Here is a 24025-nt window from a genome sequence, read left to right as displayed (position 1 = left end):
ACGTTATTCTTTTTAAAGGAACACTAGTTATATTGGATAAGTGGCCTATCCTACTTCAACATGACCTCATTTTAATTTGATTTTCTCTGTTAAAGTTTCCCTTTCCAAAGAAAGTCACATTCTGAGGTACTGGTGATTAGGACTTCAGACACATCTTTTTTGAGGGTGTCATAATTCAATTTATAACAGGTAGTCATTATTCGCATTATTATTCCCATTGTAAAGATGAGTTAACTAAGGTTCTAATGTTTCATTAATTTTTCTGGAGTTCAAAAGCCAGTCAGTGGTGAAGTTGGACTTCACATCTACTTGTTGGAATTTATTCTTAGTGTCTCCAAGCTTTGAGCAGTGATTTAAAAAATAAATGAATAAATAAGCCTGGAACTAAAGTCATCTTGCAGGGAACCTGTAGTAATCCTTGGAAGTCTAATAATGGGGTACTCTTGTAAAAATATATATTTTAAGTTGAATACTTAGTGGAGATTTAAAAATAGCACCTAGGAGCACTTTTCTGTTTGTTTTATTGTGTGGATATGAGTGTGCATTGTTTTGAATCTTCATTCAAGAACCTGTCTGCTGTGGCAGGAGAGGCCCATGAACATTCTGAAGTCATGTAAGTTGCTTTGGAAAATCAAAATTAGAAACCATATTCGATGTTTTTCTCCAGTGATGACTTAATGTACTTTAATGGTTGCTACATGTGAAGCCAACTGGCTGCTCGTTAATCTTGTTCTGCCCTGAGCACCTCCATTTGATGTCCTACACAGAAATGGAATAGGGCAGAACCTTGGGCCTTTGGAGGAAGCATATAGACTTCAGGAATTAGGGAAGGGGAAATAAAATTTAGAGATTAAATAGATAAGTTCCCATTAAGCCCTGAGTCCCTGGAGTTCATAGTTTTCCTTCTTCAAGGTATCTTGTTAGTGGTTGAAAATGTTTCGCTTATTTAAGATTTCTTAACGTTTTGTTAAAGGGTAACCTGCAGAAGAAACTCTGCAAACACACACACACACACACACACACACACCCCTAGTGCAAACCTCTGTAGGAAGTTAGAGTTTCACATTACAATTTAATGTGAATCTGTTGGGCTCACCCTTTGCTTTAAAGAACTCTTTCTGAGATTGGTTATGGTGAAGTAAGTAGAAGTCTTGATGCAGAACCGGGTTAAACAAAGGGAGGACAAGGTTTGGATCATGTTTTCTCATCAAAGAGAATGTGGGGTAGAGGCATCATGGTTTGCATATGTCTAAGCTGAGGGACTCTATAATTTCTCTGTAATGGTGCTATAGATTAGATGTTTAATCTCTATTTTCAGCTCTATTTTTTGGATTGCTTGATAACTAAAGCAAAGACAATTTTTAAAGTCTGTGATTGCCATTCACATTATTTTATTTTTGAGCATTTCAATAAGTTACATAAAGTATATAATTGCTAGAATAAATTTAAAACACCTTTGATTACATTTAGGATATGCACTAGAGATGGGAATAAAGGATTTAGCATATTGGCAAAACCTTTACAATTTGTATTAGTAATTGTGTAATGTTAAGTAAAACAGGTTTACATTAATCATACAAAGGTTTATTTTTCATAGTTGTTTTCAATTAAAATACCCATCTTCAAAACCCCAGAGCTGTTATGAAGGCTGTGCAAGTAGTTCCACACACATTAGTCAACATATGAGATCTTTTATTATTTTATATAGGCAGTGAAAAAATACTGCTGGTTATTTCAAGTGACTTTAGCTAAATCCAACTTCAACTTCATGAAACTTATTTTCTTTCTTCCTCCTCTTTTTAATGGATGAGGGGAGGAAAGAGACAGGAAGCGTGACTAACCTGAGAGTTGTTCTAATAACTATACTTCTAACTTTTGCCTTGTGAAGTTTCCAAATTAACTGTCGGACTCTTAATATAAATCCCTTCCTGAGGCCTTCCTTCCTTGAAAATATTGGAACACACAAAAAATGATTTATTATTAAAAAGGCATTCCTTTCTTACTGACCCTGTGGTATGTACATTCTGTGGATTCTATATAGAATATTGTCTTGTTATGGAGTCATGAAAGGAATTACGACTGTTAAACAATGATTGATCTGATAATAATAAATATCTGATAATGTCATCCAGTGTTTTATTATAATCACTGCTCTTAGGGTTTAGGGGATCAATAAATGATCCCCTGTTCTTCCCCACCTGAGCCTGGAATCAATTCAGAACTAAGACTCAGGAGACAGACAAATGGAGGTCAAATAGTTTTATTATAGAGATGATTGGAAAATGTGGTTTTAAAGGCGTGGGCAAAAAGGCTTAATATCCTAACACTGAGTTAAGCTAACTTACCAACCTAATTGTTGGTGCAGCTGAACAACCAAAGGCCTCCCAAACAGGGCTGAGTTGCCCCCTCCCTGATCATCACATGACAGCATAGAAATTGACTGAGATTTGAAACTGACAGGCATGGAGAAAGGCAGGAGTCGAGAGGGGGCTGAATTGGATGTGCTCAGGGTCTTCTGCCAAACTTTAGAATCAGAGGAGTAAAGAGAAGATCAGGTGGATTGTTCTAATGGAGACACTCACAAAAACCAGAGGAAAGAAGAAGGGAGATTATACTCCACATCCTGCAGGTATTGGTTCTGTTCGCCTACTGGGTTTTGCCACACTATTGATTTTTCCCATCTCAAATGATCACCAGCCATGTTGTCAAATGTAGATTACAGTAGTACACAATAAATGAATATCAGTACGCAGACAATAATATAATGTCACTGATACCAAAAGAACCAAATGTGGACACTATAACTCTTCCATCATTACATTTCCAGAGGTTGACATAAATCTCCAAATGAAATCACTTTGCTGTGTAAAAATCCAGTCAAATCAAAGGCGAAAATTCCTAAGTTAGAGGCCAAAGAAATGAAAGCCTGAAATAATTTTTTTATTTGCTCAGCCAGACAGCTAACTGCTCTGATTCCCAAGTAGTGTGGGTGACTTCAGCAGCTATCAGTCATTGAAATCGGTTGTAGTTCCTTCAGTACCTCAGCAGTATTCCTCCTCATTGAGGTAAACACCATCCACTTTTCTCTGTCATTATAATTATTTAAGTATGTATCCCTTACAATGTGTTTTTTATTTTTGTTTTCAAAATAAGTTGAATCACAATTGACAGATCTTTTTTCTTCTTTATTTTGATCTCCTTGGTTTCTGAACTGTCCATGTTAATGCATGTAGCAATAGCTCATTGATAGAATATGGCACAATTTATTAAATACTTCTATGGATCGTTGCCCTTTTTTATTTTTGTTATTAAGAACAATTCTGGTGTGAACATTCATGCAATATGCAAAGATTTTAGTGTAGGATCCCACTATTTAAAAAGTACAGAGAACATAGAAGTAATAAAAAGTAAATAAAAGTAATTAATAGGACATGGAAGATTATTACCATACTATCTTTATATGCACCAAGTTTAGAAAACACAGCAACCCACTATTTTACAGCAGTGAACCAGTGATTCACTGGTGAATGGTGGAAAGAATATATCCCAGGAAAATCTTGCTTGGACCACTCTTGCTGAGATGCCATTCAGTTCATGCCATTTTTCTGGATTCCAAGAGCTGTGATCTCCACATGATCTAATTCTTCTGTCATAAGATTAATCACAACATTGCATGGACCATGACTCAGAGGAAATCCACCTATTTATACATTCCTTTCTCAGAGTGTTTTTGAAACTTTCCGGCCATGTTGCTAAGTTTAGAAATTTGTAAAAAACGTAGACCCAGGCCAGGTGCGGTGGCTCACATCTCTAATCCCAGCACTTTGGGAGGCCAAGGCAGGTGGATCACCTGAGGTCGGGAGTTTGAGACCAGCCCAGCCCAAATAGTGAAACTCCATTTCTACTAAATATACACACAAAAAAATTAGCCAGGTGTGGTAGTGGGCACCTGCAATCCCAGCTGCTCAGGAGGCTGAGGCAGGAGAATTGTGTGAACCTGCGAGACGAAGGTTGCAGTGAGCCGAGATGGTGCCATTGAACTCCAGCCTGGGTGAAAAGAGTGAAACTCCATCTCGGGGAGGGAAAAAAAAAAAAGCAGATTCAGTCACCAGGTATAATCTGAGGCACCATTTTTTCCCCAAATAGTATATTCAAAGAAATTTAATTTTCAGCCCCAGTTCTGTAACGAATGTGGATTCTGTTGTGGCATGGCTCACACACTCTATTGTGAGCAGATATATAAAGTTCTGTGCTGCACCAGCTGCTGCCATGAACTCTAGAAATGAAGATGCTGAAACCTGTGAAACACGTTTTCTTGGGAGGGTTCCTCTTTTAGCCCCATATTTATTTCATATCGGAAATCATGAGCCTGGACAGAAGCTGTTGATAGTCCTGAAATGTGCATCCCCAGGTGGTCTGCTAAGCCTAATACCTCTGCCAGTGGCTCCTGCTCACAATGCTTCTTCCCTCTTTTCCAGGCTTTGAAAAACTTGTACTCTTTTAGGGACATCAGAAACTTCTTTATTTCTACAATATATTTCTCTCTAGCTATGGAGAATGACCCCAGTATTCTATTTTCTGCTATTGTTTCCTTACAGATTTCTACGAGGCTCAGGTGAATTTTTAACTGTTTAACATGTTAAATGTTTCCTAACACCTACAGGGCTACTACTGTTTGCAGATTCAGAATGTACTGTTTACTTTTTATTCAACTTTGCTTTGCAGTCCAGGAATTCATATACTTGTCTATATTTTGTCTTATGACAGTTAAAAAATAAATGAGTACTGCATCTGCCAAAAAAACAAAAAGACTTTTAAGCACATCTTGTCTATCTTCACACCCTAAAGTAAAAAATTCTGACCCAAGATGTACATTCCTGCAGAGCATGTAACCTAGCTCTGGATTCAGTATGTTATTGCCTGCTGTGTTCTCATTTACTGTGTTTCGTCTTTTCTATGCCTTCTCTTATTTCACTTCTCATCCAACTTCTCAGAATCCCTAATGGCTAAGCAACACTCATATCCCAATGTGTTATAAATTATGCCAATTTAGTGAATATTGACTCACAATTTACTTGAAACAATTTTAAGAATTCTATATTGATCTTTTTGGCAATTTTCCTCTCAATTACAGAAGTTCAGATGCCATGTGGTCTGATTATCTAAGTATTAAGAGGTGGTTCCCCATTGTGCTAATTACTCTATCTGCAGATTTGCTCCCCTGATAGATTTTAGATATGTTTTCTCCAAAAGAGTTGAGTCTCTGAGACTGTCTCCTTTCTTTGATTATATTTATTGGGCACAAGTAACTTTCCGATCTAGTAATAATTAAAACCTCTCTTCTTTTTTTTCTGAAACCCTTCTAAAATATCTGACCTGGGCATGTCATCTCTTTTATTTTATACGTGCTTAGCTTACCCTTTAAGATCACAACATACCTCTTAATAATCTTTTTCTTCTTACAGATCAAGCTGTCTTTATTGGTTCTCTCATAATTTCATTCTCTTGGGCAGACTGAAGTAAATTTTTTTAAGCATTGCAGATTTTCTCTTGGGTTTCCTGAGGAAACTTGGTTTCTCATGCTAGAGTATTCATATAAAACCTTCTTAATTTGCAAAGTTAATTGAGTTCTTTTTTTTCCCATCCCAACCAATGAAAATGACACTTTTTTAAATAAGAAGGGCCACATTTTGTTTAATGTGTTTATTATTAAAGCCTATTATACTGTGATTTCAGTTGTTCTCTTGTTCTAAAGACAACTTATGCTATAACTAAGCGGGGCGGGGTGGTGGGCACAAACTGAACTGACACATCATCCATGTGAATAAAAATGTTGGTCTTTTTTACAGTTTTCTTACCTTAAATCAGTTCAGAGAAACAAAACCTGGGAGAGCTATTCTAGCATTTAGCTACCTTACTATATACTATATGAAAAGCACTGTGATGGGGTCAGGGAACACACTTTAGAAACTGAAATACGTCCTGTGTAGCTAGAGTACAGTGAGGAAAACAAAATTGAGGCCAGAAGGGTAGGCAAAAGGCTAGAGTCTACAAGGTTATCTAGACTGTGACAAGGATCATGAGCAGCAAGGCACTTTCTGCTCTTGAGTTCAGAATCTTCAGAAAGTTTGTACAGGGGAATGAAATAGTTAAAATTTTTTTGAGGAATTGCAATATGTAAATGGATAAAAATCATGGGAACACAGCTGAAGGAAACATTCATTTGCCCTGCCACGATGGTGATAAAGAGAGGGAAATTTAATAGGGTGATGTTTTCCAAATTTTAATTTCATAGTCTGAGTCATTTTGGTGGAAGAAAGAGAAAGGAAAACTTCTTCGTACTATTTGCCTCTCTGGTGGGACTGAAGCCTTCATTTCACTTCTAGGAAGCAGCTTAACAAAAAAAAGTAGTCAGAATTACTGAATTTTTCCTTGAAAATAAGTTCATATTTAGCATAGTCCACAGCATTTAAGGCTATTTTGTTTCCCCATTGCATTGAAACAACAGCCACACAATCTATTTCATGTTATAAAAATTGCACAAGAAAAAGTAGAGACATGATAAAATGTAGCGCTTTAAAAATATCTGAATTTTTTGAGTTTTTTCTTCTGGGTAACTACTTTTATAAGTATAATTTTTAATAATTAAGTTACTTTTCATGTTTAAAGTACTTTTTCAGTCCACTTTTTTAAAGACATTAAAAATGTTTCAATCGAAATCACTTATTTGCTCTATATGAATTTGAATTAGCTTGTTGATTATGGAAATGAGATTCAAGAAAATGCTTTCTATTGATTTCTGATGTACAGATAATATTCCAGGGCGGCATTAGAACTGCATGCAAATGATATACTTAAGCACGTATTTATAGTTGTAAAATTGTTGGTATTATTAAAATTGCTGGAGGGCTCACATAAAGGCCATGTGATGAATTAGATTATGATGTAGATTATATTAATAGTATTTATCTAGCACTTACTAATTATCAAGCACACCAGGCTAGGAGATTTATATTCTTTTCCTGTTCTTCATTAATTTATTTACTCTTTTACTCTTTTATTCAACATAGGTATACTTGAAGACATATTTATGTATATGTATATTTCACAAAGTATTTGTGACAGTAGCATTTTTCTTCCAAGTAAAGTTTAGGTAGCGTTCACTTATGTCATTAGAGAAGTCATTGCTACAACAGCAAAGGTTATGGGTATTGAAATAGAAACCTTATGTAAATATAAATTGGAGCTATTTGAACTATACTGAGGTAAGTTCTGTAAGCTCACTGTAGAAAATGTATTACTGGTCATTAAATTCTCAAACTCAGTCTTGCAGAGTTAAATAACTAACAAAATTGGTAACAGTATATGCAGTCCTCAACATCTACATGCAAAGTGTATAAAACCGATTTGTTTTTACTTAAATTGTTTGCCTCAATTGCAGCCACTCTACTCTAAAACAACTCGTTACCCTCCAAAGGAAACGTAAAATGTGTATTTCCAATTAGAAGACTTGTAGATAATTGCATGAATCTCCTTGACAATATATCGTTGATTATGACTTGTTTGGGAAGTCCGATCATTTGGAAGGTTGAATTAAATCTCCTCAAGTGAGTTAAAATTCCTATGGAAAATGGTGGTAATAAGTATTAATGCAAGAAAATTCCTAGGCTTAAAGAAACGCTGTTAAGTTGAAGAAGTATATGTAAAAGTCTTACAAATAGAACGACTTCATCAAGATGCTGCCCACTCAGATGCATTATGTAGAACATATACATGTTAGGATATAGGAGGTGTAGATTATTTAATGTCACTGTTTCTATAAGGAGTAGACAGGCTACAATATATAGATTTATCTGATCAATTCGCCTGCATATTTTCTTCTTGGATAAAAATTCAAGACCTTATTGAGAGTCAAATAGAAATCATCGAACCCACCCTTAATTTTTTGGAGGGAAATTTATACAGTCAATATAAATTGTGCGTGTGTGTGTGTGTGTGTGTGTATAGACTGAGTTTTTGGTACAAAGAAGTAAGATTTGGAGTATGGGGTGCCAAAGGACTGTTTTCATTTCTTCTTCTGTCTTAACATGACAGTTAAAGGTCATGCCTTTGGAAAAGGAAGAGGGTGTGGATTGTGAAAAGGTAGTGTCAAGAAAAAAGTCATGGTTTGTGGTACCAGAGAAACGGGCTCTTAGGGAGGTCAGATGGCCCATGAAGTCCAGGATTATCTAATATTGAGCCCTCACTTGAGTACAAGCACTGACCTAGGTGCCTTCATAGGAATAACTTATTTAATCCTTATAACATTCCTGAGCTAGGTAATTAGATCTAGGCATTAAGATCTTCTGTTTATAGATAAGAAAACTGAAGGTTAGGCAAATTATCCAAATTAATACATCTAAAAAGCAGTGAAGTCAGAACACAAACTCTTGACCTTTTGGTTCCAGCCCTCTTGGGGTTTACCAGAATTACCAGATGACCCTGAAATTCCTAAGTATATACCCGAGAGGACTATAAACAAATTTTCACGCAAGAAAACACATATAGGAATGTTCATAGCATTGTTATTCATAATAGCAAAAAAATGAAAACCTAAATGTCCTTCGGCTAGTGAACAAACAATATGTGGTATATTCATTCAATGAAATATTTTTTAGCAACAAAAGGAATAAAGTACTATTATATGCTACAGTATAAATGGACTTTAAAAATATTTTAAATTAAGCCAGACACAAAAGGTCACATGTTGTGTGATTCCATTTACATGAAGTATACAGAATAGGCAAATCCAGAGAAACAATAGATTAGGAGTTATCAGGGGAAGATACAAGAGAATCAGATGTTGGCTGCTAAGAGGTACTATACAGGGTTTTCTTTTAAGGTGTTAGAAACATTCTGGAATTAGTAGCTATCTTTGCATAAACTGAATATACTGAAAAAACAATTGTATAATTTTAAATAGTAAACTTTATGTAAATTATATCAATATAGTAAAAAGTCAACACACTCATATTGAAGGAAAGGGTAGAAAAATCTGCTCTACCAGCTATCAAAGCATATTATTAGGTATATTGTGTAAGACAGTACAATATAGACGAATTGTTCAGTGGAACACACAAATGTCTAGAAACAGAGCCAAGCATCCATGGGTACTGAATTCATGACTAATATTGTGGAGCAGTTTGAAAATGTCATATTTTCAATAAATTTTGCTGGACCAATTTGGAAAAACAATGAAACTTTACCCCAACTCAAAACATAAATTTCAGGTAGATTTTTGGATTAGATGTGAAAGGCAAAGTAATCATAGCATAAAAAGATTTTTAGAAGCAAATACAGAAGCATATATATAATTATTTTATGTAATAAACAGGACACATAAGTAAAGATGATTCAATAGGATTGCATTAAAATTAACAATAGGTGTTCAACATAAGAAACAATAAGTGAGTAAAAGAGGAAGCCATGGAGTAGGGAACAGATTTTCACAATATATAACCAACAAAGGACTCGCACCTAGAATACATAAAGCACTTCTGTGAATCGATAAGGAAAGACCACCCATATAAAATGGGTAAAAATAACTTAAAAAAACCTTCTCAGATGAATATATATGTATATGACTAATAAAGGTATGAAAATGCACTAAAATTTGTTATGAAGAAAATATAAATGAAAAGTACAGAAATATTCTACTACATAGTAAACTGATAGCTAAAATTAAGCAGAAAAGAAATATTTTCTGGGAAAAGTGCAACAATGGCAATTCTTGTAACACTGTTTAAATTATTTGCTAAAGTAGAACATAGGCATATTTTCTGACCCAGTAATCTCACTCTTAACAAACGATGCTTATGGTAGAGTAATTCTTAATAACCCCAAAGTGGAAACAATCCACGTATCTGCCAATAGTGGATTCAATATGTAAATTGTGGAATATTTATCCAATGGAATACTATAGGAGTAATGAAAACTAACTGCAGTTATGAGCAACAAGATGAATGAATCTCATAAGTAAGATTTTAAGGGAAAGAAAGTAAACAGAGAGAGAGTTGTAGTACATGATTCCAATTAGATAAAGTTTAAAACTTAAGTTAGAACAATAGGCTGGACAAAAAATCCAGAGATACTTTGACAAATACAGGTAATTAATAGTTTACTGAGATTACAATGACATCCCATGATATGTTCAAGGTGTTGTCCCTCCCTGGTAACGCACAGTCAAATGCCTTGAAAAATTGTGATGAACATGAGACATTAATGCAGCATGATTACAAATCTCTGCACATGTATCTTTGTATATACATATACACTTACCCAGTGCGACAGAACAAGCCACAGGCTTCTACGCAGTGGTTATCTTCAAGGTGTTTATCTGTGTAATAATTCCATGAGCATTGACTTTGTGATAATTTATTGAGCTGTATACATTTGCATTTTTGCAAATCTTTTGTGGTTTACAACTCACCACAAAGGAATAACTTAAAATATGAGAATAAAATAATTTATCAGATTATTTTCTTAGGTCATTAATAGAACTAAGATCCATGGACAAAGGTTTCTAAGAGATAGATCACCCATTTTACATCTTTGAAGCCAGGCTAGAGAATTCAGTATGACAAGATCCATTACTTGCTCTTCAAAAGTGAAGCATTGATCTTCTCAAATGATTTTAGACACTAGAGAAGGAATATTAATAGCTTCCTTCTGGGTGATTTGTTACCAATTAGTGGTCCATCATTATGGAGATTATTCTGGCCCAACAGACATAACTTAATTTAAATTTTCTGACAATAAGATGCAGACACATATTCATTGCACATATAAAACCTTACACAATAGTGTCAACTCCTTTTCACACTTTTCTTCATTCTCTTTCAAAGAAAGACATGTGTTTTTTCAAATGTGTAATTTCAAACTCGATTCCCAAAAGGAAAAGGCTACCATCAAATGTTTAAAGAATAATCTCCTTTATTTTATAATAATAATGGTTAGAAGTTCAGTATTTCTTCTCAAACACAGAAGCAGGCAGGCATATTTGCAAAAGGCCTCATAATGTTTGCCATTTTCTTTGCACAAGACAACATTTATAAAACCTTTGCATCCCATGGCAGGTGCAATTGAGGTTCTAGCCAGGGCAATTGAGAAAGAAAAAGAAATAAAAAGGATCCACATTGGAAACAATCTCTATCTCTAGATTACATAATTTTATATATAGGAAATCCTAAGGAATCTACTTAAATATATATCAAAACTAATTAGTTCAGCAAGGTTTCAGGATACAAGATTAATACTTTACAAACTAATGATATTTCTATACATTTGTAATGAACGATCCAAATATGAAAATAATAAAACACTTCTATTCAAAACAGTATCAAGTAAAATACTTGCAAATAAACTTAACAAGAGAGGTATAAAACTGATATTCAGAAAACTTCAATTAATGGGGAAAAAACAAAGATCAACATGAATGGAAAAAAATATATTCATGGATTGGAAGACTTAACATTGTTAAGATGGCAGTATTCTCCAAATTGATCTGCAACCTCAATGTGATCTCAATCTGAATCCCAGCTCACTTCTTTGTAGAAACTAACAAGCTGATTCTAAAATTCACATGGCATTGTCAAGGACCCAGAATAGCCAAATCTTTAAAAAAGAACGAAGTAGGAGGACTCACAGTTTCCGATTTCAAAATTTACTATAAAACCATGAGAATCAATGCAGTATGGCATTGTTACAAGCATAGACAAAATTGGCCTAACAAATAAATCAATGAAGTAGAACTGAATGCCCAGAAATAAAGCCATATGTTTATGGCTAACTGATCTTTGACAAAGGTGCCAAGATAACCCAATGGGGAAAGTAGTATTTTATTCCCAGCAAATGGTGCTGAGACAGCTGGATAGACTTATGTAAAAGAATGAAGTCAGATCCCTATCTCAAACCACATATAACTCAAAATAGATCACAGGCAAAATATAAAAGGCAAAACTATAAAATTCTTAGAAGAAAACATAGAAGTAAATCTTTGTGACCTTGTATTACACAGTGGTTCTTAGCTACAACATCAAAGAAAAATAGATAAATTGAATTTCATTGAAATTAAAGTCTTCTGCGCTTTAAAAACGTGAAAACATAATTCAAAGAATGGGAGAAAATGTTGTGAAATCATATATCCAATAAGAGATTAGTATCTAAAATATATAAAGAGCTCAACTCAAACACAAAAAGACTACCCAATTTAAAAAATGCAAATGATTTGCATAGAAGTCTCTCCAAAGATAAAGAAATGGTCAACAAGCATATGAAAAGATGTTCGATATCACTAGTTAACAAAGAAAGGCAAATCAAAACCACAACAAGGTACTGCTTCTCACCCACTAGGATGCCTAGAATCAAAAAGTCAGATATTAAGTGTTGTCAAGGATGTGGAGGAATTGGAATTGTTATCAATTGCTAGTGGGAATGCAAAATGATGCAGACACTTCAGATGTAGTTTTGCAGTTCTTCAAATGATTAAACACAGCGTTACTATGTGACTTGGAAATTATACTCTTAGGTATGTACACAAGAAAAATGAAAATATATGTCTATATAAAAACTTGTCCCCAAATTCTCAGAGGAACATTATTCATAATAGCTAAAAAATAGAAACAATCGCAATGTCCATCAATTGATGAATACATTTTTTTAAATGTGGTATAGATTTTACGATACTATTTTTCCAAAAGTAAAAGAAATGAAGTACTGTTATGTGCTATAATATGAATGAATCTGGCAAACATTATTCTATGTGAAAGAAGCCAGTCACAATAGACCACATATTTTATTATTATATTTACATGAATTATCCAGAACAGGGAAATCCATAGATTTGTTGCCAAGAGCTGAGGAAGAAGAGAGGATATCTGCTAATGAGTATAGGATTTCTTTTGGGGATATTAAAAATGTTCTAAAATTAAGTAGTTGTGATGGTTAACACAACTTTGTGAGTTAACAAAAACACTGCTGAATTGTATACTTTAAAAGGGAGAGTTTTATGATGTGTAAAATATATCTTAATAAAGTGATTCCTTAAAAAAGGGAGAAAAAAAAGAAACTGGGATAGATATATTAAAACTTAAGGAGGTAAGTCTGTCTAACACTCACGCATACCTTAATCTAGGAATAAGCCAAAATATTAAAAAAATCATATGTACAAAAGCCTTGCCTGGTATTCACAACTCAAATTCTTATGTAAGAAATCAGATTTTATTGTTTTCCTAGTCTTTGTTAATGTTCCTTCCATATTTCAATGCACTAAAATGATTCAATGCTATAATTTTTATTACTAATGTGATTAATTCACCTTCCAACAAACATAGAAATGACCTGAATGACAAACAAGTGAGATATGGGTAAGAATTCATGTAACCTCAGGGTCTACCTCCTTAATAATTTTATCAGGGAGAGTTTGAACACATGACATCATACATCCAGAATACTAAAGTCAGATTGGCCAAGACATTAGTAAAGTTGTTCATTTAACTCCCGTAGCAGCATGACTGTATCTTAGCAAAATGTGGGCTTTTCCTATCAACTTGTCACGTCTAAGGAATTAAGGTAAAAAATCCTGTTCTCATAGTGGAAAATAGGTCAAATGTTTGTTTTGAACCTGTGACCCCTATGGAATAGAGGCACATACTTCAGGCTTTATTGTGGCCTGTTCTTATAAATTATTTCTACAAAGGAGCAAGACTGTTTTCTCTCTCTCATTAAAAATAGTATAGTCCTTATACTCTTGTCCACTTGTCAAATTTAGAAGAAAAAATTTTAGGGAATCTAGTTTAGGGGATCTATTTTATTATTTTGCAATATATTTGGTGGGAATGAACATACATTTTACAATTTTTAAATTTAATAATAAACTCTTAGATGTCTTGAAGATATTCCAGGATCCTCTATTGCAACTTTCTATACTCTTTTTAAGATGTTTATCCACACTTTTATTATTTTATTTAATTTTTACTTTTGTTTCAGGGGTACATACGCAGGTTTGTTACATAGATAAACTCATGTCACAGAGGTTTGTTGTACAGATTACTTTATCACCTAGGTACTAAGCCTAGTACCCAACATTTATTTTTTTCTACCCTTCTTGCTCCTCCCACTCTACAACCCTCAAATAGTCTCCAGTGTGTTGTTCCCCTCTTTGCACTTCCATGAGTTAACATTTAGCTCTTGCTTTGAAGTGAGAACATGGGGTATATGTCCCTGCATTAGTTTGCTAAGGATAATATCCTTCACTCCATCCACGTTCCAACAAAAGACATGGTATCATTCTTTTTTATGGCTGCATAGTATTCCATGGTGTATATATATCACATTTTATTTATCCAACCTGTCATTAATGGGCATTTAGGTTGATTCCATATCTTTGCTATTGTGAATAGTACTGCAATTACACTCTTGTGTATGTATGTTTATGAACACCCTTATTTTTTGCACTGTCTCAATGCAGCAAATGAAGCCAGATTTTCTCAGTAGTCACCTGCATGGGATTTAGATTCATGTATGGAGATGGCAGGTGATTCCCAACACTTTTAACTCAAAGCAACACACAGTCATTCTCTATGTATTTACCACCCTGCCAGTATTTTCTAAGTCTGTCCTAACTTCTGACTTTCGGCTTTATGTCCTTAAGTAATTCCTTATGAGGAATTATTTTACTGATTTTACAAATGAGGAAAGTAAAGCAGAAAAGCTAAATAAGTAGTCCCTGGTCATGAAATTGGAATCTAAAACCATAATTTCTATCATTATACAATTGATAACAAACTCAAACAGAAAAGGATAAAAACACTCACATTCTTTAAATTATATAAGAATTTAGTTGAGTTACACTTTACTCATCAATAAGTTTGTATACATTTAATTTAACATTAATTGCAACTTTTTGTTTTTGTATGCTGGAGTGTGTTTATATGTATGTATGTATCTATATCTACTGTTTACCTAGCTAGCCATTCACGTATCCATCTACTAGTATTCAGGATATATCATGAGACATTTAAAAACAACAAGTACCCCCTTAGCTTTTTTTTTAAAACACCTGGATAAAATATCTCTGGAACTTGGAAGATTTAAAATGTGTGCAAAATCTGTAGAAGAAGGTGTATTACTGGTAGAGTAGTCTATCTAAGGAAACTAGAGAAATATCACCACCCCAGAAGAAAGAGAATATTAAGAGATTAGAGTATACAAGATAAAGGACTAGTGGCCTCACTGGCCTGTTGACCAGCAGTTCATATGCATTCACTGTCTTCACTTCCTCATCACTCATGCAAACTTTGTCCTATTCATATTTTCTTTATCCATATGCAGGGTTCTACTATTCATGACTGTTGTATACCTGTTACCCCATAGTTAGCCTTTGATCTTAATCATAGGCTCATTTACCCAGACAAAACAGCAGCGACAACAAAACATTGAGGGGAAGGAAGCACATACATATTGGGGCCTAATCCTGCAAGGTCAAAAGGAAATTCTATTCTTGTCTTTCTAGGTACATTGGCATAAACACCAAACAAATAAATGAAAAGCTGGAGCTCAGCTCACGTTTTGTATGCTTTCTTAAATTGAGGTGCCTTATTTCGTTGGATTAGTTTTTGTAAATCTTTCTGGGATTTTGGTTTTAAAAGGCCAGCTTGTACATATTGTTATTAGTCCGTTTATACACTGCTATAAAGATACTGCCCAAGAGTGGGTAATTTATAAAGAAAAGAGGTTTAATTGACTCACAGTTTCACATGGATGAGGAAGCCTCAGGAAACTTGCAGTCGTGGCAGAAGTTGAAGGAGAAGCAGGCAACTTCTTCACAAGGCATCAGGAGAAAGAAGGGAAAGAGAGTGCAGGTGAAACTGCCACGTTTTAAATCACTAGATCCCATGAGAATTCCCTCACTATTATGAAAACAGTATGAGTGAAACTGCCCCCACGATCCAATCACCTCCCACCAGGTTCTTCCCTTAACTTATGGGGATTACAATTCGAGATAAGACTTGGGTGGGGACATAGAGCCAAACAATATCACACACACCCATAATAATGTATCTGTGTGTGCATACATGTATATAATTATCTCCTAAGTAGATCTGAAGGAGGTCTACTTATTGTTATCAACATTTTGTTTTTGACCAATTGAGACCAATAAAATGAAAATAGAATCTTGATTTCATGATTTCAGAGAAGACATAGAGAAGGCATTTTAATATCATGTTAAAGACTGCATAATCATTTTTAAAAGTTATTTTACGTGCCACATTTTCTTAATCCAGTCTATCGTTGTTGGACATTTGGGTACCTAAATGACGAGTTAATGGGTGCAGCAAAACAACATGGCACATGGATACATATGTAACAAACCTGCACATTGTGCACATGTACCCTAAAACCTAAAGTATAATAATAAAAAGAAAAAAAAGAAAAAAAAAGTTATTTTACGTAAGTACATTTAACTATATGAAATTACCCTATGCTCTCCCTGTATTTTTCAGTTTCCCGAGGACTAGAGAAAACATGACTAGTGTCTGACATTTGGGAATCAGTTTCCCACAGGCAGTCCAAGGCTGTTTACCCGTCAGGAAACCCTGAGAAAGAGCTCAAGAGGATAAAACCTCCCTTATGAAGGCTTCCACAAAGGGAGCTCCACTTGTCATCTAAGCAAGATATTTCTCCCACCTGTGTAAGGTTTATTTTAGTAGATCACGTTTCTTTATTTTAGCAAGGTCTGTATTTTTCTACCATTAGGTAGACAAATGTCTCAAGGTTTCAAACATAGCTTCTCCCTGTTTCCTAGGAACTCACGAGTGTGCCTATGTGGTTAATGATGTGCTGTGTAGATCTATATGTTTTGTTTATGCCTTTGGCTCACTCTCCTCGCCTTCTACTGAGTTAATTTATTATATACTTACTGAATACCTTTTTTGAACACTACACTGTTAGGTGCTGGGATAGAGAAATTAATAATACGCAACTTGTATTAAATGAGCTCACAACGTAATAATAAAGTAGAAGTCCTTGACAAGGCAGGGAAAATGTCTTATACATTTTTGTTTCCTGTAGCACCAAGCAACAGGCCAGACATATTGGAAGAAGTTAGCATATGTCTGTTGACTAAGAATCATTGCTCTCAAAGTTCAAATTTTGGTCTCAGTGTAGTTAAGTATGATAACTTCTAAGAGTATCTTTCTTTGCTTATATTTATGCATAGTCACTGTAGGTATGTACATTACCTGTTATATGTAAGTACATGTTATATGCATATAACTTGTAAATATTCATTGAGGTATTAAAGTACACAAATCTTAAGGGTAGAATTTGATAAATAGTTACCAAATCAACATCCATTTGTAGATAAAATTTATGTAGAAATTTAAAAAGTCTTTCTCCTGCTTCCTTCCTATTAGCTACCACGAAGGCGACCACTGTTTGGACTTCTGTCAGCATAGATTATTATCTGTGAATAGGTAATATCTATATAGAATAATGATCTATAAATTATCAATATTATACAGTGTATTATCTATTCTAGATAATCACTATAGGTCTGTCTATAGAATAAGAATGACCTGGAAAATATATATCAGATCAGCAAATACTTGTTGAAGTGATGAATTGAAATGATATCCAGAATACACAGTAAAGAAATGAGTTTAAATATAGAATTTTTAGAAAAAATAATTCATACATCTCAAATATGAGAGGATTAATTTTCAAGGTAGGAGTAAAATTGGTAGAATACAGTATTACAACATCCAAATGAATGAAAATTTAAGAAGGACAAAATTATATACATAACATTTGAAAATTAAAAAATAATTATTTCAACAACAGCAACAACAAAAATCCAACACATATAGAACATCTAGTTCTCCAAATAAACTTCCCAAAATATAATTTAATATATCTTTCTGCCTTAAATTTTCTTATGCTCTCCTGAAAACACCAAAATATCCTCTAAGAATTCCGGATTGTCAGATTTTTTCGGTTACCAATACTTCCAAAAAATTGGATATTTATTTATAATTAAGAGATAATTTTTTATCACTTCAGCTAAGACAATATAAACCATAGTAATTCCTTTTTGAGAAAGAAGAATGAATCAAAGTTACTGGTATATAATAATGAAGAGCTGTAGAGCTTTAAGTACTAAAAAAATAGAATATTTGGCAAATAGTATTAAATGTCATCCTGAAACTGCCTATAAAATTTTACTGCTAAAATATTCTGGTTTACTTTCCAAAGTTGTTTTTTTCTAGGTAATGATGACCTATTAAGGGTAGTCAATTCTAATCTGAAGCTTAGCTAACTACTAGTAGACAAGCAACATATTTTTTCTTATTTACTTAATTCAATGAGGGTGTCTGAATATTTTGATTTGGTCGTTAAGATTTATTTTTCTTTATGTTTTAAAATATTGCCAGAAAAAAATAAGTTCAAATATATATCTAAAGGAACACAAAAGTTAGACACTTGAAAGCATTTAAATCATGAAATGTAAAAGTAATAGTTTATTCCAAATAAAATATTTTTACTCTCAATTAAAAATGTAATCAACTTTTACTGAACTTGCATTTGGGAGCCTACTCTTGTTTTTAATAAGTACATGTTTAAGTGTATATGTGCATATATGTGGATTCCATTGGCATTCTTCTCAAGTAAAATCTATAAACTATGGATACATATATATGTAATAAGCATATATAATATATATGCTATACAAAAATAACCACACATTTAACTATTGTATGTACTCATGAGCCAGTAACTTTTATTTTTCACATTTTCTCTTGTAAGTTGAAGGGATGATAATCAACTTTCTTGAAAATAAAAATGTGGATGAAATTACACACCTAAATTTATACTTTCATATTTTCTTCAAAAATTCACCTGTAAAAGTTTAAAGTTTTATGCTGAAAAATAGATAATAATTCTCAAGTGCTCACTATGTTCCAAGGACATAGGCTTCAGGCTATCAACCCAAATAAGACTCTTAACAAAACTATGATGTATAATCTATTCTTATTTTAGATAGAAATTAATACAACACAGAGCTTAAAGTAACATGCTGTGGATCAATAATAAATGACAGATAAAATATTGGAATCTAAGTAGTGTGACTTTAAATTCCTTGACTGTAATCACTCATTTGCACTGCTCTAAAGACCGCAAACTTCTGGAATGCCTGAATTAGAGCAAATAATCCCATCTAGGAAAAAGAATAAGAAAACCACACACACACACACACACACACACAAACACACACAAATACTGTATTTCAATGCTTATAAAAATAATTTGTAACAAATTTGTCTATTGTTAACAAAAAAGGCCTTATATGTATTTAGTGAATATTTAAGAAGGAAGTTCCTGCCTATCCACACAGTCTCCTCCCAAGTATTAATATTATTACTCAATTACCAGCTAAAATAATAAGCAACTATCTTAGGTAGAGTCCTTCTTTGAATTGCATTGAGTTGACAAAGACCATCTAGATGAGGCCATAGAGAATGTAAGGTGTTAGATGTTTTTAGAGTTGAACTAATCTGGAAAATTAACATCTGGTGTTGAAAATGCCTCAGTAAAATATTAATGAAAATGCACCCAACATTGATAGGAACTGGATGCTGGAAAAGGATAACATCTCACGTATTAGACTGTCATGGTGATTAGTCCAGAAAGGTATGCTGAGTAAGGTTAGATTACTTAGAGGCTTAGCTTTAAATTATTCGTGGCTATTTGAAATAAAACATGATTCCTTGAGTGACATAAAATGTTAAATGGTTTTTTTTCTAACCAAGCATGTCTAATATGATCATATGTGTTCAGGTTGCCTTTTTGTTGAACAAGGTGTAACTGGCCACTTCAATATGATTGGAGTATCTGACCTTCACTGCTTTTAAAATTGTGAAAACAGTTCCCTAGAGGTCTACATAATCCTCTTTAGGCTACAAAGAAGCCCTCACTGTTATTTTCAGAGCGTGTTTTGGCAGTCAAGGACATGAACGTTGATCATATTTACTTCTACCAGCTTGGGTTGCTGGAGTCATATAATTACTATAAAATTAGCATAGTTGGTATCTTAGAACCCAAACTAACTTAAAGTCTTAAAAAAGATGCCACTCTTATTATAAATATCAATTTGTTAAAATGATTTTTTATGTATGAAATTATACATTACATAATTATATCTCACAATGCCATTTTAATAACACTAGGTGAATTTTTACCTTTTTATGTGCTTTTTCAGTTTTCATTGTGGATTCCTATTATAATGTGATTATGAAAATCTAACGCTAAAATGCAGCAGGCCAATAAATCTTATTACTTCAGAGTTGACATTCTGTGTTTTTCTTTGAAAGTCTTATTAGCCCTCTTTTTCCTTTCCAAAAGCAAACTAGGGATGTTATGCTTTATATGCATTGTCGCTTCTTGAATTGTTTTGATAGGAAGGAAAAAAGTATATATTTCATTGTTTTGGTTTTGATTCTTGATGTTTATTTTTCCTGGATTATTATATCTCCTCACTAGTCTGTTTTACCAGGTGCTGGTACCTGTCTCCAAATCTCACCCTTGTGCCACAAACCATGCTGTTCAGCTGGCAAAGTTCTGTGATGCCAATAGACTCCCTATGTAGGCTTCCACAGAAAATCAATTTACCCCTGAGTGCCTGGTAATATTCCCACACCCTCCTTTAGTTGGAAACCACTAATATTTCATGTTCAGCTTCTTAATTAACAACAGGTCACTTAACTCATTGACTATAACTGTCATAATTTCAGGGACTGCCTAACAGTGCTCCAAATGGTTCCACCAATTTGTTGAAAAAGAATAGTCATCAAGACAATCTAGAACCTTAGCCCAATGACCTTGCCATAAGCATTATATTTAAGTCCCCTATCTTTCAAAATATCTGTGATTTTATACTATAACCCCCAATATGTCTATCTAGCTTATATTACAAAAGGTAAAGAGGCTATCACTAATGACTGTACATATGTTGTTCATCAGTTAAAGCTCTTTCCAGTGGCCTTCCCCATCACCACCTTATTAGAGACCCAGAAAACTCTCTTTCTCCCTGTACATATGAGGTCCTAGAGTATTTGTGGAACTGACAAAAATGCTGTAGTACTGACAGGCAGTATTCGGACTGAACAGTCACGTGGCTATGTGCTGGTAGCAGAATTTCTTAAAGGATTTGGCATGCTGGAGAGGAAAGTTCTTGCTGGAAAGAAGAATAGTTGGAATCCAGACAATTTCCTTATCTGCTGAGCATGTCCTGGTTCTACTCTACCAACACCGGGACAGAGACTGGACAGTCTCTCTCCCTAAGCACTTCCAAGGCTTAGCTCCCAAGCTGGTAACTCCCTTCCCTGCCTTCTTTTCTCTCCCCAGCATTCCTCCATAAGGACTCATACTTGCATTGATTACCCTATCACTTGCATTGATCTACCCTACCAGAAATAAAACAACGGCAACAACAAATTTTTTTCTTGTTCTTTGGAAATAAACCTTGAAAGTCTCTGAAACCCAGAGCCAGAATCACCTGCTGACTTTGACAGAAAATGTGAACATTCTCCATAGAAGACGGCAAAAACGGGAATAGTCATTAGAAAAAAAATAGATAGTGTATCTTTGGCAGAATGGGAAAGAGGATCCAATATAAATATAGGACTAGAGAAAACCAGGTAAGAAAAACCTTAAAAGATCACCTATTCCTGTCCCTGTCTTCTTAGTTTGCAGTGTTGCTTCAAGCTAGTGCAGACTTCAAGGAGGGGGATATGCTAGCAATCTGGCTTATAAAATAAAATTTTCATTAAGATTAGTGCAAGGTTTGTGTTAAACCATCACTTTGCTGTTTTCCAGGGGCTGGCGAGTTAGAGCCTCTGCAAATTATGCAGTTGGCAGTTTAACAAGATTGTCAGGCTCATCAATTGTCAGAGAAAGAGAGTGGGTAATGATGAGAAAGTTCAAGGTGATGTCTTTCCTAATCCCTACAATGCTAATAACTGGAAATAGACATAAATATAACATCTTCTATATAAATGTAAATGATTTTTCTGCATTATTACATTCTTACAGTCAACAGCTTCTATGTTCTGAGTAGTGTCCCTCTGCTGAGTTTATGTGCCAATTATTTTCTGTTTGTAAGTCAACAACCAGCTAAGAAATCAATTCTCTAGTGACCACCTTTTAATTAAAGTAACTGCTAATCTCAACATGCATTTTTCTATGATTAAAATGACCTGTTTGCTGCACAGGGATAACATGGAACAGAGTAATTTATCTCAAGGAGATAAAAGATGTAAGGAGAAGGGACGCAATCTGGTGTTTGCTTCTTTTAAGACGGTCTGATTAAAAGCGATATTAAAGTGAGAAAAGGTCACATGGTGGGGGGGAATGGGGCCTGATAGGTGGGGTCATACTGGGTTTAGGCAGGATTACTTTCAGTAAGGGTTATGTGTCAAGATCATATCTTTATATAACATTTGTTTTGATACTACTCAAATATTGCTTGGGGCCAATATTTACTCAGGGTGTTAGGAGACTCAATAGTAGACGAGATAATGAAATGAAAAACAAGGGAGAATGATATCCATTCAGGTATTTTTAATGTCTTAAACTTCAAGATAATAGTTGAGTCCATATTTTTATCACAGAGTTGATGAGACAAACAATCTGTTAACCAAGGAAACAGGGCTCTGCACCCTACACTTACACTTCAGAAAGAACACTATCTTTCAATGTAAGATACTTTGAAAATATAAATGTTTTTATTACATTATTTATAAGAAGGCATCCCAGATTCAAGTGAATGGAAATTAGCTTTGAGTATTTCAATTTTTTAGAAACATTTATTTGACTCTAACATATGTTTATTTTGAAATCTCTATTACAAATTTGAAAAGTGCAACAAAATTGCAATTTCCAACTGCTGCTCTGTGGGAAAAATTTTACCAAGTCCCATATTAAAGAACTAAATGAGAAAAATATAGTGATATATTCGTGAAGATTGATTCTTGTGGGCCTTTAAGGCAGCAAGAAACAAGACAGGGTACCACAATATTAATGCTCGTAACAGTAAGAAACGATATGTGCTCCTTCAGCTCACCCACATGAGGAGGGAGGATGGTCTGGGTAGCTGGCAGGCAGTTAATCAGCTCAAGCAGAAATTTTTTTTTCTTTTCTCGTCTTCCTCTGTTAGTTAATCCCCCAATAGTTATGAAGTTGCATCCCTTCTTCCTCTCAATCCTAGGAGGAGATGGTGGGAGGGAGTCAAGATACTTAGGCAATCATACCCCCAAGCTATATTTTAGTAGTAAGTGGTGTCCAGTTAGCTCTTCTCAATAGTTCTTTTCAATTCACATTACCTTAGCCTTCAAGTTTCAACACTTTTGTGATAAACCTTTGTTAAGTATATCACTTTGGGGACAATATAAAAATATTTCTCATTAATAGTGGCTCGTCAAATTATGATAAAAGAATTTGTGTTATGAACTTTTAAACCTAGAAATACTACAAAGAATTCTAGTAATTTTTGAAAATGTTTTCTTATAATTTCTGGGCTTGATCCACAAATGATGCCGGAATAGGCTTTTCTTTTTATTTCCTAATTTTCCAAAGCAATATATTTAAATATGAATTAGATTCATTGGAGTCTCAGCTTTGAAACATCCTCTTCTTGCAAATCAGAAATGTACTTATCTTCTTGCAGATTACCAAAGATTTTTTTTTTTTTTTTATTATACTTTAGGGTTTTAGGGTACATGTGCACAATGTGCAGGTTTGTTACATATGTATCCATGTGCCATGTTGATTTCCTGCACCCATTAATTCGTCATTTAGCATTAGGTGTATCTCCTAATGCTGTCCCTCCCCCCTCCCCCCACCCCACAACAGTCCCCGGAGCGTGATGTTCCCCTTCCTGTGTCCATGAGTTCTCATTGTTCAATTCCCACCTATGAGTGAGAACATGCGG

General features: G+C 34.2%; 1 long non-coding RNA gene across 1 annotated transcript in view; it reads right to left on the bottom strand.

Moving 5' to 3' along the window:
• LOC129462024 (uncharacterized) overlaps positions 1-24025 on the bottom strand; it is an 85252-nt gene that overhangs the window by 52470 nt on the left and 8757 nt on the right. The window contains exons 2-3 of the long non-coding RNA XR_008650752.2: positions 23159-23298; positions 15787-15858 (exon numbers count right to left, since the gene is read on the bottom strand). This is a non-coding gene — a long non-coding RNA (uncharacterized lncRNA). The remainder of the gene's footprint in view (positions 1-15786; positions 15859-23158; positions 23299-24025) is intronic.

The sequence above is a fragment of the Symphalangus syndactylus genome, chromosome 14 (genome assembly GCF_028878055.3).
Source record: "Symphalangus syndactylus isolate Jambi chromosome 14, NHGRI_mSymSyn1-v2.1_pri, whole genome shotgun sequence".
NCBI lineage: Eukaryota > Metazoa > Chordata > Mammalia > Primates > Hylobatidae > Symphalangus > Symphalangus syndactylus.
Note: the sequence above shows the minus strand (reverse complement) of the source record. Positions and strands in the feature narration are given on the sequence as shown.